Below are 19,217 nucleotides of genomic sequence, written 5' to 3' on the forward strand. Positions count from 1 at the left end.
GTATCATATACACTCTCATGTATCATGTATGCCCGTCTGATATGTAGTGAAATAACCTGCAAGCATATTGCCAATTCCTCCCCAAGTTTGTATGCTCATAGCATAGTCCAAGGGAGGAGTAATGCCACGCCAAGGGCCAGGATGGACATGCGGTCAAGGGGTTCCATAACGGATGGCTAGGAGCTATTTATGGCATTGTTGGGTGGAGAGTTTCATGGTCCAGTCCCCTCTGTTCTCACACACCATGTGGCCATAAGTCCATAGGGTTGTCTAACTAAAATAGAGGGAACCCTTTGGCACTATGATCTATGTTATGTTGATTAAAAAGATCAAGGGGTTGTGGTGAGATCACCAAAATGTATCCTACGCCCAAAGGCTATAAATTTTTGCTAGTTTCTCTATAAGGTACTCATATAGGTCCTATAGCCCTATGTCTATAGGGTGGTGCATATATAAATCATTCTAAACTATTAGGACTATAATTTTCTCTCCGTTGATACCGATAAGAAATAATTTTTGTATGGTCCTAATTCCATAGAATGGCATGTTTTTAGCTTTCACAGAGTCTTGAAAATACCTACAAAGGGCATTGTTTGGCCCTTATGCCATATAGTAAAATTTGGGTTTCTTTTAGAAACCTATTATCACCCTTGTAATAAAAAATATAGAGTGATCCTTCTGGACCTTGATCCTTAGGGTTCCAATATACCGATACATAAAAATAAGGCCATAATCCCTTTGGCTCAAAACAAAGCATGTTATGGTCATAAAAATCATATAGAGGATACCCTATGGCTCCACAACCAAAGGATGTCAATATAGATGCTCTATAAGGACACTTATTCTACCCATTACCCTTGGGGCCATTGGATACTCTTCAAATATATTACACTATTCTCTTAATAGGCACCATGGCTACCCTATGGCCTTAGGGAAATAAGTTTCTAAGAAGCATAGAAGGCACCTTTGTCTTTAGGATAAACATAATGATAAGTAAATAGGCAAAGGAGTTGTTTCATGAAAGTATATAATTTGGCCCAAAGGCTATATATTATTTCTCTTTATGTATAAAGTACTTCATAATTCCATATGGACCTAGCGCCATATATACAATGGTACATGCAAAGACCACCCTATGGCCCTTCCTATTCATTGCATGTCCTCCTGAGATCTATCTTTGACTTTCTTCTAGTAATTGATCAGTCTCTTTTCTAGCGTCCCAGTGAGGTTCCTGAACTTTTGTGCCCTTGACTCGATCTCCACTTTTGTCGCGGGCTCTCTAAAAGGATTACTGTTGAGAGTGCTCGATAGGCTATATGTCGGGTTGGTAGATCTTTGGTCATGGGATTGAATATGGAGGAGTCTACCTTTAAAAATCCGGTCATGAACGCATCCTCAAAGGTTTGCATGTAGTGGGAGGGCAGGAACATGACTCGAGCATATAATCCCATGATGACATTTTTGCTTGGGATTTCTGTCTCCATATTCTAGCAGAGCCCTCATGTGCCTTCCACAAAAACCTGCAAGGGATGCTTCGTTGCCTCTATATCATTGAATGTCGTTATGCAAGTGATTAGCATTTTGGTAATTTTCACGAGCATCTGGCATGTGAGATATGGTATCTCATTCATCATGTTGATGACCCCTCTGGAGCGTGTGAACCATTTTCTTAGCCTAAACTCTTGGATTTACCTATAGATAAGCTCTCTCTAGAGATTTGTAGAGTTGAATGGCTTCTCCAAGAACTATCTATAGCCATCCACGCCGTCGTGGATGGCTAGAAGGAGTTTCTTGGGACAATTTTTGTGATTTATGTTGTCTCATAGCCTCTGTTAGAACTGTCTGTAGCCATCCACGCCGGCATGGATGGCTAGAAAGAATTTTTGAGTATGAGAATTCATCTAAAGATAAGCTTTCTATGGAAATTTTTAGAGTTTCAAAGCTTCTGATAGAACTGTCTGTAGCCATCCATGCCGGCGTGGATGGCTAGAAGGAATTTTTGAATGTGTGAATTTATCTATAGATAAACTCTCTCTGGAGATTTGCAGAGTTGCATAGGTTCTGTTAGAACTGTTTGTAGCCATCCACGCCGATGTGGATGGCTAGGAGTTTCTTGGGATTTTTTTTTTTTGTAGTGATTCATTCTCAGTAAGCTCCCTCAAGCCATCCACGCCGACATGGATGGCTAGAAGGAATTTCCCAAGATGAAATTTTATAATTGGGCATGCTTTTCTTAAATTTGTTAGCTCCCTCTTGTGATCCACGCCGACTTGGATGCTTTGGTGGATGATCAATAAATAAAGTTTTTGATGTTTTTAATTGCCTCTAGGCATCCGCGTCAGCATGGACTCCTAGAGGCAGTTTCAATGAAGTAAATAAAGTGGTTTTTGTTGTGTTTTGCAAGTCCTTCAATTCGTGGACAAGGTCGCAGAGGGAGACGACTCTCTTCAACTCAAGCTTTCAGTATCTTAGAGAGCAGTGATAAAATAAGTGCAGTATCTGTCACAGATATGGCAGAAGGTTTGGAGACACAGGAAGAGGAGATGCAAAGTCAAGACTTGGGGCTTGGTTCCATAAATGAAGTTGATGAATCTCTTGCCCCACAAGAGGCATGTTTACAAATAGTGCCTTATGTCGTAAGAGATGAAGTAGCAGTAGATACTGAGACAAGGGATGAACACAAGATTTACATGCATAGAGGACAAGATATTCTTCAATTTACTCACATGTTTAGTTGTTTTGATTGTCCACCAATTCCTTTATGTCGATTGATCCCCTATGCAAGGGTGAGAGGCTTAAGAGATGATGTTAGTGGATTTAAAATCTGCTTTTGCAAAGGAGGGCTACATGCAAGAAAAAGGAGCTTTTATTGTTTCAATTTGGAATTGCAAGAAGGAGGAAGCTTATGTTACAGGTATTTCATTTCTCTACTTTGATCCTTCCTAGTGTCTGTTTCTGCTGTGTTTTTTGTTGTTCTCATAAATAATAGTTGAGTATGCTTCTATGTCTATGCTTATCTATTTTGCAGAGGACCTTCTTACTTCATGGGACCCAATATGGGTTGATATACATAAAGAGTTTGAAATTGAGCTTTCTAAAAGACCAAATCTTCAAGTTCTCTCTAAAAGACCATATTAGATATTTTGGTAAAAATCTCACATTATGGGAATCTCCAAATCGACCGAATTCATGTAATTTGGGAATTTTCCACTTAAAGTGGGAAAAATTGAGGTGTGTGGCTAGTAAATAAAGTGAAAATCTCATAGGATTGTGGTGTTGATAAACACCAAAAGTCAAGAGGATGTACAACACATGGATTTGAATAATAACTATAAATTACATAAAACAAAGGAAGATACAAAAAAGATTTTGTTTACAAATTGACTAGTATAGTCACAATAGAAGCTCCACATAATTCTACTCCACATTTGATACCATATCTGAACTTTGATCCAAGTGTGTCTGATGTGCACGAGTGAGGCCTTCTTTGGCTTTTAGAGCATGTCTTTCTGGAATCTTTATTCTAGAAAATGGTCCTTCTTTGTTGGGTCTCCAGGACCAAACAATTGCATCTATAGTTTCCCACACTTGTGGGTCCTTATAGTTGACAGCCCAATAACCCTTCCAACAATTACTGTAAGCTTGAGTATCTGTCATCCCACTTTTTCTCGCGCAAGGTGCCCAATATTGAATCAAGAGTTTTCTGTAGTTTCGTGATGTAGGCTCATTATCAATGTCAGATAAAGCCATTGCAAGCCACACTGGATAGATTTCTGTGTCACTCGGAACAAGCATAAGAAAGTCACCTTGGTGCACATCAGACATAGGGTCAAACTCTTCCCTTGGCCTATCTCGTTGAGGCCCACAAAAATGATCGTTCAACTCTTCAAGGCCTAGGAATCTTTCTGCTCCTTGTTGCAAATTCATTGTAGTGCTTTGTAGGTGAGAATATTCTTGAGTTTTTGGCCAAAACATTTCATACAAGACTCCCTCTGATATGATTGCTTTTCCAATCTCTTCAATTACCTTACTCCAATAATCTATCACGGGTCTATAATATCGCGGAATACTTGAACCATTCCCTAAATTTTTCCAAAATTTTATATAGTTCTTTAGCCCCAAAATGACTTCTTCGTGGGCCTTGACATACTCCGCCATTTGTACTAGAGGTGGATCTCCATGTGGTAACATTGGCTTGCCTTCTGTGTCTGTTTTCCAAAGGCGAATACTTCCACTCCAACTTGATACACCTACATGTGCCTTATATTGCATCATTGGTGTCTCATCCTGCATAAAGAACCTGAACTGAAGCGGTTTGGAATGTCCAACAAGTATGTCTTGTCCATCACAAAGATAGCCATCACAATATTGCTTGAAATCGGGGATCTTTGTGAGAAAAAATGGAGCTGGAGATGAAGATGAGCTGTTTCGTAATGTATCCATCAAATGTGGCAAAGTATAGGTTTGTGTAACTCTCAACTTCTCTGAAAACCTACTAAACATGGCGTCTATGTCCTCATGTGTATGCCCAACCATTAAAAATCCCAGCTGGATGGTTTTGAAAACACCCCTTGCAACAAGCATTGACAAATAGGCAAATAAGTATCGATTTTTGTTTTCCCCTGCACAATTATCCAATTGTAGCAACAAGTTCTCTGGCAATCTGCGAAATGTTGACCCCAATTCCTCTTCTGCAATTTCTGACGACTGCACAATGGGCTCTTTTCCATCACTCAAGTTATGGTAGTCCAAAGCATCCCTTGAGTTCAAAGCATGTAGTAGTGAAATATTGCTCCTTGGAAGTCCATTTGTTACTAGATCACCAAGAGGATGCTTATCTATCCTCTCGAGGTTATGTAAACAATTAGCAATTGAGCCAATTGTAAGATTTGGATCAGCTGGCCACAAACCATTCAAGACAAAGTGTCCGTAATGACCTTCTCCATGTCCATGAGTGATCATGCCAATCAATGCCACCTGCAGATTATATCCTGAATCCACACCCTTGGGAACAATGCGTAATCTAGGAATGGCAGTCTTCTTTTGATCCATCTTATCATGGATTATGCATACATATTTTTGTGGTTGAGTTTCTGAATACGTGCGCCATGCATAATATAGGCTTCTGCAACTCTTTTGTTGTGCCATGTGAACTTCTCTCTCCCTCAAGAGAAGAGCTCTCTCTTCAAGAGAAGGTTTAGCTTCTAACCTTGCCTTGATTGAGCTACAAATATTGCACTTAGAGAACTCACTCATCTTTGTTAAAGTGACATGTGGGTACTCTTTGTTCCAAATTCTACCAAAAGAAGATTGGGATAGCTTCTTCTCATAGCCCATTTGGTCAAGTGTCGTGTTGATTTCACATAAAATATCCACTTGTTTGTATGTTGATGGAATCACCAATTGAGTCTCTCTTGAGCCATCTAGCAGTGTTCTACTTCTATGTGGCATCTTCTCAGAGTTGTTTTCCACAAACTCATTTAGTAGTGCTCTTGCTAAACTAGTATGTTGAAGTCCCCTTCTCAATGTACATGTGTTCCCATGTACATATTGGCGCACACCATTTTCAAAGTTCTCCTTGTATCGATAAAATGATGTCTTTGGTATTCCATGTAGCTCATACCATGCTCTACACAAACAATAGAGCCATTTAGCCTGAATTGGTATCGTGACTTCTCATCTTTCTGATAACATATAGAAAGAACATCATAAACATAATTAGTGCGTGATTTTTGAGACTCTCCCCAAAATTGTTGTCGTAACCTTGTCACCATATCACGATCTGCAAATTGGCGGCATTTTTGTGCACAACAATCAATGCATGATACCCTTTGAATTGATTTGTTTGAAAGGTAAAAAGTCGAAGCTGGTGCTGCTTTTGATTTTTGAGTCCTGTTCATGAAAGTGTATCGTCTCTTCCTTGACAACTGGACAACATTACTCCCATCAAGTTTTTTTCCAACATTGCCATCGTTGGATACATCCTCATATGTAGCATGCATGCCATCAACAGGAACAAAGCGTTGTAATGGGCTCCCATTCAACATTGTTGTCTGCTTGATGGGCCACTTTAGCAAAGTGATGCTACCCACTTCAACCACATCATCAATGCTTGCATTTTCTCTTTCAATACCCACACCCACACAATCAGGACCAAGTTCCTGAAAGTTGACATAATCATGTGGAAATACATATAAGATGGTCCCTTCATTCATGGTTTGCATCATTGTGTCATCTTTTAAAAGGACCCTCTGATTTCTCCAAGACTCTCGAATCATTGCTTCAAATTTTGGGCTTGTCATAGGTATTGCATCTGTAACTAGAGGATCAGAATGATCATGTTCTTCATCACCATTGTAGCTTTCGTGTGGATCAATTAAGTTCCCATTTAATACAAAAGATTGCAAAAGAAGCTTTGACCATCGAACAGCACTCCATAATGAGCCTTGGAGAGATGAAGTATCCATTGTAGGAAAAGGTAGGACCACATCCTTCAAGCATTCCTCCACTAGTATGGAGACATTTCCCAGCCCTATCTTTGTACCACCACAAGTGGAATCTGGATCTGTTCTACACACACAACCAATACCAACGATTTCATTGTCAAGTATCATATGTACTTTCTCCCCAGATTCGAAGTCCATCCTGTAAGTAAAAAGATTACATTGTTAAATCCATAGTTATAGAAAAATACTCTTCAAACCAAAAATCATGCTACAACATGAAAAAGGTTTGCATAGGTTGGACAAGTGGTGAACCTTGAGACCAAATCCTCCTTGCTATATTAATGGAAGCAAAGTTGGACAAGTGGTGGACCTTGAAACCAAAGCCTCTTTGCTATATGAGAGCATAGGTTGGACAAGTGGTGGACCTAGTTGTAATACCCACTGCCACCTATCAACTACTATAGGACTATGCTTTCCAATGTCCAAGTATCCCTTGAGTCTTTCAAGGTTAAACACGTGGTGGACCTTGAAACAAAAATCCCCTTTCTATATCAGAGCATAGCTTGGACAAGTGGTGGACCTAGTTATAATGCCCAATATCCAAGGTGAAATACCTTAGGACTTTGCTACCTTGCTTGCCAATGTTTACGTAGCCCCTCATTTCTTTAATGGAAGTAAGGTTGGACAAGTGGTGGACCTTGAAACCAAAGCCTCTTTGCTATATAAGAGCATAGGTTGGACCTAGTTTTAATACCCACTGCCACCTATCAACTACTATAAGACTATGCTTTCCAATGTCCAAGTATCCCTTGAGTCTTTCAAGGTTGAACACGTGGTGGACCTTGAAACAAAAATCCCCTTTCTATATTAGAAAGGTTGAACACATGGTGGACCTTGAAACGAAAATCCCCTTTCTTTATCAGAGCATAGCTTGGACAAGTATCCCTTGAGTCTTTCAAGGTTGAACACGTGGTGGACCTTGAAACAAAAATCCCCTTTATATATTAGAAAGGTTGAACACATGGTGGACCTTGAAACGAAAATCCCCTTTCTTTATCAGAGCATAGCTTGGACAAGTGGTGGACCTAGTTATAATGCCCAATATCCAAGGTGAAACACCTTAGAACCTTGCTACCTTGCTTGCCAATGTTTACGTAGCCCCTCATTTCTTTAATGGAAGCAAGGTTGGACAAGTGGTGGACCTTGAAACCAAAGCCTCTTTGCTATATGAGAGCATAGGTTGGACCTAGTTGTAATACCCACTGCCACCTATCAACTACTATAGGACTATGCTTTCCAATGTCCAAGTATCCCTTGAGTCTTGCAAGGCTGAACACGTGGTGGACCTTGAAACCAAAATCCCCTTTCCATATCAGAGCATAGCTTGGACAAGTGGTGGACCTAGTTATAAAGCCCCTCCTTTCTTTAATGGAAGAAAGGTTGGAAAAGTGGTGAATCTTGAAACCCAAACCCTTTGGCTATATATAGAGGATATCTTGGACAAGTGGTGGGCTTAGTTGTAGTATCCAATGTCCAAGGTCCAAGGTGAACTATGTAAAGACCTTACTTCCAAAAACAGAGTCGTACAAGTGGTTCTCCTTGAAACCAAAACCTCCTTAGTGTATTAGAACATAGCTTGGAGAAGTGGTGGACTTAGTTGTAATGGTGAATGTCCAAAGCAAACTATTATAGGACCTTGCTTCCCAAATCAAGTTTGGACAAGTGGTGGATCTTGAAACCAAAACCCCCTTACTCTATTAGAGCATAGCTTAGATAAGTGGTGGACCTAGCTGCCATGGAAAATGTTCAATCTGAACTGCTGCAAGACCTTGCTATTAAATGTCTAAGTAGAGCTAGCTTCTTTAATGGAATCAAGGTTGGGAAAGTGGTGCATCTTGAAACCAAAAGCCCTTTATTGTATTAGAGCATAGCTTGGACAAGTGAGGGACCTAGTTTTAATGTGTGATGTCCAAAGAAAAGTATTACAAGACCTTGCTTTCCAATATTTGAATTGGTCAAGTGGTTAAAACTAAGTATAAAACTTTGACCATTTTCTTCTCAAATTACCAAAAAGCTAGTTTTAGACACCCCTAAATGAAAATGGTTTAGGGTGGCCTTAAACAATGTTTTTTCAAAGACTTGAACAAAAGGGTTGTCGAAGAGTAATGACAATTTATTGTGGCTTGAAGTGCCTGAGTATGTGAAAACAAGCCTAGGTTTTCCACGAGGCAAAAGGTGACATAATAAGAACATTGGAAAGTTAGGATTGACCATGTGGCCTAAACTTTGGCAAGTGAAGTGGTGGCCAAGTTTTGTGGCACAGTGTGCACTTGGTCCTATATGTGTTGACCGCTTGGCTAAATCTAGGACCATAAGGCCAAACCTTTGGCACCTTAAATATAGTATGGGACATAATCTAGAACTGCTATAGTAAATTAGTAGTATAGCTAATATGTTAATATTTGTATTATATTTAAGTATATGCTAATATAATTTATGTTCAAAATTTCACTAATGAAGAATGTTCCCATTTAGCACTCCAGATGCGGGGTCTTAGGGCAATGCCACAATGGGGTGACAAGGCAGCGCTTCCACGTGAGGTTTGGGGGTAGCGCTCTTGATGGGGATGTGGAATATAGCGCTCTCGATGGCGGGGCTTGGGAGGTTGATTTTGGGATATTGTTCTGGGCGGGGTCAAGGGGCGGCAGCCCCTTGTCGCCTCCCAAAGATTTTATTTTTTTAAAGTGAATTCCTAGTATAGAGTTACGCATGTTTTTCATATTTTCAACCATGATTTCTTTAATTTTGGCCGTGTGAATTGGTTAATTTTTTATATTGCTTTTGTTTTTTTTAATCCTATGATAAAACATGGACTTGTAGCATACGTGGCATTCTAATAAACCCTATCAAGATTAGGCACACAGAGAGCGCACGAGAAACGCACACAGAGAAAGCAGGCGAGCAGCAAAAACACAGAAAGCGCACACGGATCGCACACAGTTGGAGTATACGCGCACGTAGAGGAGCAAGCTCGGCATCGTACACAACACACAGGTGGAGTGCACAGGATTGAAAGTTCGCGCACAAGACAAAGAAACAGCAGCGTACACAACGCTTTCCAGAAGGGCAGGATCGGGCAGTCTTCTCAGGAGACATTGCACACCTCACGAATAGAGAAAAAATAGGTATTTCTCTCTCTCTCACTCTCTGTCTTTCTCCATATAGAGAAGATGGTTCTCTGTAACTCTTCTTGCACACACACTCTCTCGTCAAAAGACAGAGATACATAGTTTAAAAGTATCCCCGCACACATACACATATTCCCACACATCGTCTTCCTCTCTTCCACATACATAACCACAGTGAAATCTGTTATCTTGCTGTCTCTCTCTTGAAAATACATGCACATATTCCCACACATCGTCTTCCTCACTTCCACATACATAACCACAATGAAATCTGTTATCTTGTTGTCTCTCTCTTGAAAATACATGCACATATTCCCACACATCGTCTTCCTCACTTCCACATACATAACCACAATGAAATCTGTTATCTTGTTGTCTCTCTCTTGAAAATACGTGCACATATTCCCATACATCGTCTTCCTCTCTTCCACATACTTAAACACAGTGAAATCTGTTATCTTTCTCTCTCCTCTCTCTAAAAAATAGGTATTTATCTCTCTCTCTCTCTCTCTATCTATCTATCTCTGTATTTGCTATCTCTCTCTTGAAAATACATGCTCATGTATGTGTGCGTCTGTGTTATCTATGTGTATGTATGTATATTTGTGTTATTTCATTGTAATACTCATACATAATGCAGATACACAATTACACTTAATTACGATATGCACACATAGTATATATACATACATAAATATCACAAATAACTAACACATTGTAATACTAGTAAAATTGAATGGAAGACTTACTTGCGTGATCTGTTAAAGTCGATTCTTGTAGCGAGTTCTGGATGTATGCTGAGCTGATTTTCCTCTAATCCATTTGTAGATATGATTGTAACTTCTGTTTCTCAAAAATAGTAGTGTTGTTTAGTGATACACCTAATGGACATAAATGGTTTAAACTAGGACATGTAGACCAAAAACACGTGTATTTCTTTGGATGAATATATACACTTTTTGGTGACCCTTACCACAAGTGGTGGACCTTGAGACCAATGGACTATAAGGACCTCCAAACAATACCTTGTACACTCAATCCTTCTTGGTATCTAGGTTGGACAAGTGGTGGACCTTGTTCAAATTCTCTAACCACTCTCTCTAACATGGTGACATAATTTAGGTGTGATAAATTCATATCTATGCAAACTACTATCAGTTTAGGCTTGTTAATTTGAATTTGTTTGAATTTATGTACAATATAATGATTTGAGGTTTGCATATTTGAATTTAGGTGGTATAATGATATCTTTTTGTGGTAAACTTGAATTTAAAATCAATTTTGCGTGGAATATTTTAAATTTAATTTTTCATAAAAAAGTTTGAATTTTAAAATTTGGGCGGGATAGTTTAAAATTTAGGCGGGATATTTAAGATTTGGGAGGGATATTTTAAATTTAGGCGGGAAGGTTTTGAATTTATAGCGAGATCTCCCTTGCATAAGAGAGTATAGGTTGGACAAGTGGTGGACCTTCAAGCTAGAGCATCCATGCTACTGGACATGATAGGTAGGGAATCTAGTTGAATATTGTATGTATAATATATATGTAATAGATCTAGCTTGGACAAGTGGTGGACCTTGGAATAAAACCCCATGTAAAACATATCATGCACATTCCAAGTGGTCAAAAAAATATCATTTAGAATATAGTCTTATAGGTTGGACAAGTGGTGGACCTTAACACCCAGATATTCTTCATATAATGACATAGAGTGGAAAACTGGTGAATCTTGAGACCAAACCATGCTACTAGCGATAATAGCTTGGACAAGTGGTGGACCTTGAAAGTAAACCCCCCATCTACAAAATATCGTGGGTTTAAGGTATTTCGATGGAGCCTAGCATCTTGGAGACATCGTGCATCTTGCTTCTCTTCATGTTTCAATGGAGCCTATCTTGGACAAATGGTGGAGCATCCTTCTCTCCATGTTTCAATGGACCCTAGCTTGGACAAGTAGAGGACCTTTACTTCTCTCTATTATTCAATAGAGTTAGCTTGGACAAGTGGTGGACCTTGGAACGAAACCCCCATGTAAAACCTATCATGGTCACTCCAAGTGGTGAGAAAGAATAACCTTAAAGATATAGCCTTATAGGTTGGACAAGTGGTGGACCTTAACACCCTAATATTCTTAATATAATGACATAGAGTGAAAAAGTGATGAATCTTGAGACAAAGCCACTCATGCTACTAGCACTAATAGCTTGGACAAGTGGTGGACCTTGAACGTAAACCCCCCAAGTTTCAATAGAGTTAGCTTCGACAAATGGTGGAGCATCCTTCTCTCCATGTTTCAATGGACCCTAGCTTGGACAAGTGGTGGACCTTTGTTTCTCTCTATGTTTCAATAGAGTTAGCTTGGACAAGTGGTGGACCTTGGAACCAAACCCCCATGTAAAACCTATCATGGTCACTCTAAGTGGTAATAAAGAATAACCTTTAAGATGTAGCCTTATAGGTTGGACAAGTGGTGGACCTTAACACGCGCATATTCTTAATATAATGACATAGAGTGGAAAAGTGGTGAATCTTGAGACCAAACCACTCAGGCTACTAGCAATAATAGCTTGGACAAGTGGTGGACCTTGAATGTAAACCCCTCATCTACGACATATCGTGGGTTTAATGTTTTTCGATGGAGCCTAGCATCTTGGAGACATGGTGCACCTTGCTTCTCCTCATGTTTCAATGGAGCCTACCTTGGACAAATGGTGGAGCATCCTTCTCTCCATGTTTCAATGGACCCTAGCTTAGACAAGGGGTGGACCTTTGCTTCTCTCTATGTTTCAATAGAGTTAGCTTGGACAAGTGGTGGACCTTGGAACCAAACCCCCATGTAAAACCTATCATGGTCACTCCAAGTAGTAAGAAAGAATAACCTTTAAGATGTAGCCTTATAGGTTGGACAAGTGGTGGACCTTAACACCCACATATTCTTAATAAAAGTGGTGAATCTTGAGACCAAACCACTCAGGCTACTAGCAATAATAGCTTGGACAAGTGGTGGACCTTGAATGTAAACCCCTCATCTACGAAATATCGTGGGTTTAATGTATTTCGATGGAGCCTAGCATCTTGGAGACATGGTGCAGCTTGCTTCTCGTCATGTTTCAATGGATCCTATCTTGGACAAATGGTGGAGCATCCTTCTCTCCATGTTTCAATGGACCCTAGCTTGGACAAGTGGTGGACCTTTGTTTCTCTCTATGTTTCAAAAGAGTTAGCTTGGACAAGTGGTGGACCTTGGAACCAAACCCCCATGTAAAACCTATCATGGTCACTCCAAGTGGTAATAAAGAATAACCTTAAAGATGTAGCCTTATAGGTTGGACAAGTGGTGGACCTTAACACGCGCATATTCTTAATATAATGACATAGAGTGGAAAAGTGGTGAATCTTGAGACCAAACCACTCAGGCTACTAACAATAATAGCTTGGACAAGTGGTGGACCTTGAATGTAAACCCCTCATCTACGACATATCGTTGGTTTAATGTTTTTCGATGGAGCCTAGCATCTTGGAGACATGGTGCACCTTGCTTCTCCTCATGTTTCAATGGAGCCTACCTTGGACAAATGGTGGAGCATCCTTCTCTCCATGTTTCAATGGACCCTAGCTTAGACAAGGGGTGGACCTTTGCTTCTCTCTATGTTTCAATAGAGTTAGCTTGGACAAGTGGTGGACCTTGGAACCAAACCCCCATGTAAAACCTATCATGGTCACTCCAAGTAGTAAGAAAGAATAACCTTTAAGATGTAGCCTTATAGGTTGGACAAGTGGTGGACCTTAACACCCACATATTCTTAATAAAAGTGGTGAATCTTGAGACCAAACAACTCAGGCTACTAGCAATAATAGCTTGGACAAGTGGTGGACCTTGAATGTACACCCCTCATCTACGAAATATCGTGGGTTTAATGTATTTCGATGGAGTCTAGCATCTTGGAGACATGGTGCAGCTTGCTTCTCGTCATGTTTCAATGGATCCTATCTTGGACAAATGGTGGAGCATCCTTCTCTCCATGTTTCAATGGACCCTAGCTTGGACAAGTGGTGGACCTTTGTTTCTCTCTATGTTTCAATAGAGTTAGCTTGGACAAGTGGTGGACCTTGGAACCAAACCCCCATGTAAAACCTATCATGGTCACTCCAAGTGGTAATAAAGAATAACCTTTAAGATGTAGCCTTATCGGTTGGACAAGTGCTGGACCTTAACACGCGCATATTCTTAATATCATGACATAGAGTGGAAAAGTGGTGAATCTTGATACCAAACCACTCAGGCTACTAGCAATAATAGCTTGGACAAGTGGTGGACCTTGAATGTAAACCCCTCATCTACGACATATCGTGGGTTTAATGTTTTTCGATGGAGCCTAGCATCTTGGAGACATGGTGCACCTTGCTTCTCCTCATTTTTCAATGGAGCCTACCTTGGACAAATAGTGGAGCATCCTTCTCTCCATGTTTCAATGGACCCTAGCTTGGACAAGTGGTGGACCTTTGTTTCTCTCTATGTTTCAATAGAGTTAGCTTGGACAAGTGGTGGACCTTGGAACCAAACCCCCATGTAAAACCTATCATGGTCACTGCAAGTGGTGGTAAATAATAACCTTTAAGATGTAGCCTTATAGGTTGGACAAGTGGTGGACCTTAACACGCGCATATTCTTAATATAATGACATAGAGTGGAAAAGTAATGAATCTTGAGACCAAACCACTCAGGCTACTAGCAATAATAGCTTGGACAAGTGGTGGACCTTGAATGTATACCCCTCATCTACGACATATTGTGGGTTTAATGTTTTTCGATGGAGCTTAGCATCTTGGAGACATGGTGCACCTTGATTCTCCTCATGTTTCAATGGAGCCTACCTTGGACAAATGGTGGAGCATCCTTCTCTCCATGTTTCAATGGACCCTAGCTTAGACAAGGGGTGGACCTTTGCTTCTCTTTATGTTTCAATAGAGTTAGCTTGGACAAGTGGTGGACCTTGGAACCAAACCCCCATGTAACACCTATCATGGTCACTCCAAGTAGTAAGAAAGAATAACCTTTAAGATGTAGCCTTATAGGTTGGACAAGTGGTGGACCTTAACACCCACATATTCTTAATAAAAGTTGTGAATCTTGAGACCAAACCACTCAGGCTACTAGCAATAATAGCTTGGACAGGTAGTGGACCTTGAATGTAAACCCCTCATCTAAAAAATATCGTGGGTTTAATGTATTTCGATGGAGCATAGCATCTTGGAGACATGGTGCAGCTTGCGTCTCGTCATGTTTCAATGGAGCCTATCTTGGACAAATGGTGGAGCATCCTTCTCTCCGTGTTTCAATGGACCCTAGCTTGGACAAGTGGTGGACCTTTGTTTCTCTCTATGTTTCAATAGAGTTAGCTTGGACAAGTGGTGGACCTTGGAACCAAACCCCCATGTAAAACCTATCATGGTCACTCCAAGTGGTAATAAAGAATAACCTTTAAGATGTAGCCTTATAGGTTGGACAAGTGGTGGACCTTAACACGCGCATATTCTTAATATAATGACATAGAGTGGAAAGGTGGTGAATCTTGAGACCAAACCACTCAGGCTACTATCAATAATAGCTTGGACAAGTGGTGGACCTTGAATGTACACCCCTCATCTACGACATATCGTGGGTTTAATGTATTTCGATGGAGCCTAGCATCTTGGAGACATGGTGCACCTTGCTTCTCCTCATGTTTCAATGGAGCCTACCTTGGACAAATGGTGGAGCATCCTTCTCTCCATGTTTCAATGGACCCTAGCTTAGACAAGGGGTGGACCTTTGCTTCTCTCTATGTTTCAATAGAGTTAGCTTGGACAAGTGGTGGACCTTGGAACCAAACCCCCATGTAAAACCTATCATGGTCACTCCAAGTAGTAAGAAAGAATAACCTTTAAGACGTAGCCTTATAGGTTGGCCAAGTGGTGGACCTTAACAACCACATATTCTTAATAAAAGTGGTGAATCTTGATACCAAACCACTCAGGCTACTAGCAATAATAGCTTGGACAAGTGGTGTACCTTGAATAAAAACCCCTCATCTATGAAATATCGTGGGTTTAATGTATTTCGATGGAGCCTAGCATCTTGGAGACATGGTGCAGCTTGCTTCTCGTCATGTTTCAATCGAGCCTATCTTGGACAAATGGTGGAGCATCCTTCTCTCCATGTTTCAATGGACCCTAGCTTGGACAAGTGGCTGACCTTTCTTTCTGTCTATGTTTCAATAGAGTTAGCTTGGACAAGTGGTGGACCTTGGAACCAAACCCCCATGTAAAACCTATCATGGTCACTCCAAGTGGTAATAAAGAATAACCTTTAAGATGTAGCCTTATAGGTTGGACAAGTGGTGGACCTTAACACGCGCATATTCTTAATATAATGACATAGAGTGGAAAAGTGGTGAATCTTGAGACCAAACCACTCAGGGTACTAGCATTAATAGCTTGGACAAGTGTGGACCTTGAATGTAAACCCCTCATCTACGACATATCGTGGGTTTAATGTTTTTCGATGGAGCCTAGCATCTTGGAGACATGGTGCACCTTGCTTCTCCTCATGTTTCAATGAAGCCTACCTTGGACAAATGGTGGAGCATCCTTCTCTCCATGTTTCAATGGACCCTAGCTTAGACAAGGGGTGGACCTTTGCTTCTCTCTATGTTTCAATAGAGTTAGCTTGGACAAGTGGTGGACCTTGGAACCAAACCCCCATGTAAAACCTATCATGGTCACTCCAAGTAGTAAGAAAGAATAACCTTTAAGATGTAGCCTTATAGGTTGGACAAGTGGTGGACCTTAACACCCACATATTCTTAATAAAAGTGGTGAATCTTGAGACCAAACCACTCAGGCTACTAGCAATAATAGCTTGGACAAGTGGTGGACCTTGAATGTAAACCCCTCATCTACGAAATATCGTGGGTTTAATGTATTTCGATGGAGCCTAGCATCTTGGAGACATGGTGCAGCTTGCTTCTCGTCATGTTTCAATGGAGCCTATCTTGGACAAATGGTGGAGCATCCTTCTCTCCATGTGTCAATGGACCCTAGCTTGGACAAGTGGTGGAACTTTGTTTCTCTCTATGTTTCAATAGAGTTAGGTTGGACAAGTGGTGGACCTTGGAAGCAAACCCCCATGTAAAACCTATCATGGTCACTCCAAGTGGTAATAAAGAATAACCTTTAAGATGTAGCCTTATAGGTTGGACAAGTGGTGGACCTTAACACGCGCATATTCTTAATATAATGACATAGAGTGGAAACGTGGTGAATCTTGAGACCAAACCACTCAGGCTACTAGCAATAATAGCTTGGACAAGTGGTGGACCTTGAATGTAAACCCCTCATCTACGAAATATCGTGGGTTTAATGTATTTCGATGGAGCCTAGCATCTTGGAGACATGGTGCAGCTTGCTTCTCGTCATGTTTCAATGGATCCTATCTTGGACAAATGGTGGAGCATCCTTCTCTCCATGTTTCAATGGACCCTAGCTTGGACAAGTGGTGGACCTTTGTTTCTCTCTATGTTTCAAAAGAGTTAGCTTGGACAAGTGGTGGACCTTGGAACCAAACCCCCATGTAAAACCTATCATGGTCACTCCAAGTGGTAATAAAGAATAACCTTAAAGATGTAGCCTTATAGGTTGGACAAGTGGTGGACCTTAACACGCGCATATTCTTAATATAATGACATAGAGTGGAAAAGTGGTGAATCTTGAGACCAAACCACTCAGGCTACTAGCAATAATAGCTTGGAAAAGTGGTGGACCTTGAATGTAAACCCCTCATCTACGACATATTGTTGGTTTAATGTTTTTCGATGGAGCCTAGCATCTTGGAGACATGCTGCACCTTGCTTCTCCTCATGTTTCAATGGAGCCTACCTTGGACAAATGGTGGAGCATCCTTCTCTCCATGTTTCAATGGACCCTAGCTTAGAGAAGGGGTGGACCTTTGCTTCTCTCTATGTTTCAATAGAGTTAGCTTGGACAAGTGGTGGACCTTGGAACCAAACCCCCATGTAAAACCTATCATGGTCACTCCAAGTAGTAAGAAAAAATAACCTTTAAGATGTAGCCTTATAGGTTGGACAAGTGGTGGACCTTAACACCCACATATTCTTAATAAAAGTGGTGAATCTTGAGACCAAACCACTCAGGCTACTAGCAATAATAGCTTGGACAAGTGGTGGACCTTGAATGTACACCCCTCATCTACGAAATATCGTGGGTTTAATGTATTTCGATGGAGTCTAGCATCTTGGAGACATGGTGCAGCTTGCTTCTCGTCATGTTTCAATGGATCCTATCTTGGACAAATGGTGGAGCATCCTTCTCTCCATGTTTCAATGGACCCTAGCTTGGACAAGTGGTGGACCTTTGTTTCTCTCTATGTTTCAATAGAGTTAGCTTGGACAAGTGGTGGACCTTGGAACCAAACCCCCATGTAAAACCTATCATGGTCACTCCAAGTGGTAATAAAGAATAACCTTTAAGATGTAGCCTTATCGGTTGGACAAGTGGTGGACCTTAACACGCGCATATTCTTAATATCATGACATAGAGTGGAAAAGTGGTGAATCTTGATACCAAACCACTCAGGCTACTAGCAATAATAGCTTGGACAAGTGGTGGACCTTGAATGTAAACCCCTCATCTACGACATATCGTGGGTTTAATGTTTTTCGATGGAGCCTAGCATCTTGGAGACATGGTGCACCTTGCTTCTCCTCATTTTTCAATGGAGCCTACCTTGGACAAATGGTGGAGCATCCTTCTCTCCATGTTTCAATGGACCCTAGCTTGGACAAGTGGCTGACCTTTCTTTCTGTCTATGTTTCAATAGAGTTAGCTTGGACAAGTGGTGGACCTTGGAACCAAACCCCCATGTAAAACCTATCATGGTCACTCCAAGTGGTAATAAAGAATAACCTTTAAGATGTAGCCTTATAGGTTGGACAAGTGGTGGACCTTAACACGCGCATATTCTTAATATAATGACATAGAGTGGAAAAGTGGTGAATCTTGAGACCAAACCACTCAGGCTACTAGCATAATAGCTTGGACAAGTGTGGACCTTGAATGTAAACCCCTCATCTACGACATATCGTGGGTTTAATGTTTTTCGATGGAGCCTAGCATCTTGGAGACATGGTGCACCTTGCTTCTCCTCATGTTTCAATGGAGCCTACCTTGGACAAATGGTGGAGCATCCTTCTCTCCATGTTTCAATGGACCCTAGCTTAGACAAGGGGTGGACCTTTGCTTCTCTCTATGTTTCAATAGAGTTAGCTTGGACAAGTGGTGGACCTTGGAACCAAACCCCCATGTAAAACCTATCATGGTCACTCCAAGTAGTAAGAAAGAATAACCTTTAAGATGTAGCCTTATAGGTTGGACAAGTGGTGGACCTTAACACCCACATATTCTTAATAAAAGTGGTGAATCTTGAGACCAAACCACTCAGGCTACTAGCAATAATAGCTTGGACAAGTGGTGGACCTTGAATGTAAACCCCTCATCTACGAAATATCGTGGGTTTAATGTATT

This window comes from Adiantum capillus-veneris, chromosome 27, assembly GCF_014529385.1.
Source record: "Adiantum capillus-veneris isolate H3 chromosome 27, ASM1452938v2, whole genome shotgun sequence".
NCBI lineage: Eukaryota > Viridiplantae > Streptophyta > Polypodiopsida > Polypodiales > Pteridaceae > Adiantum > Adiantum capillus-veneris.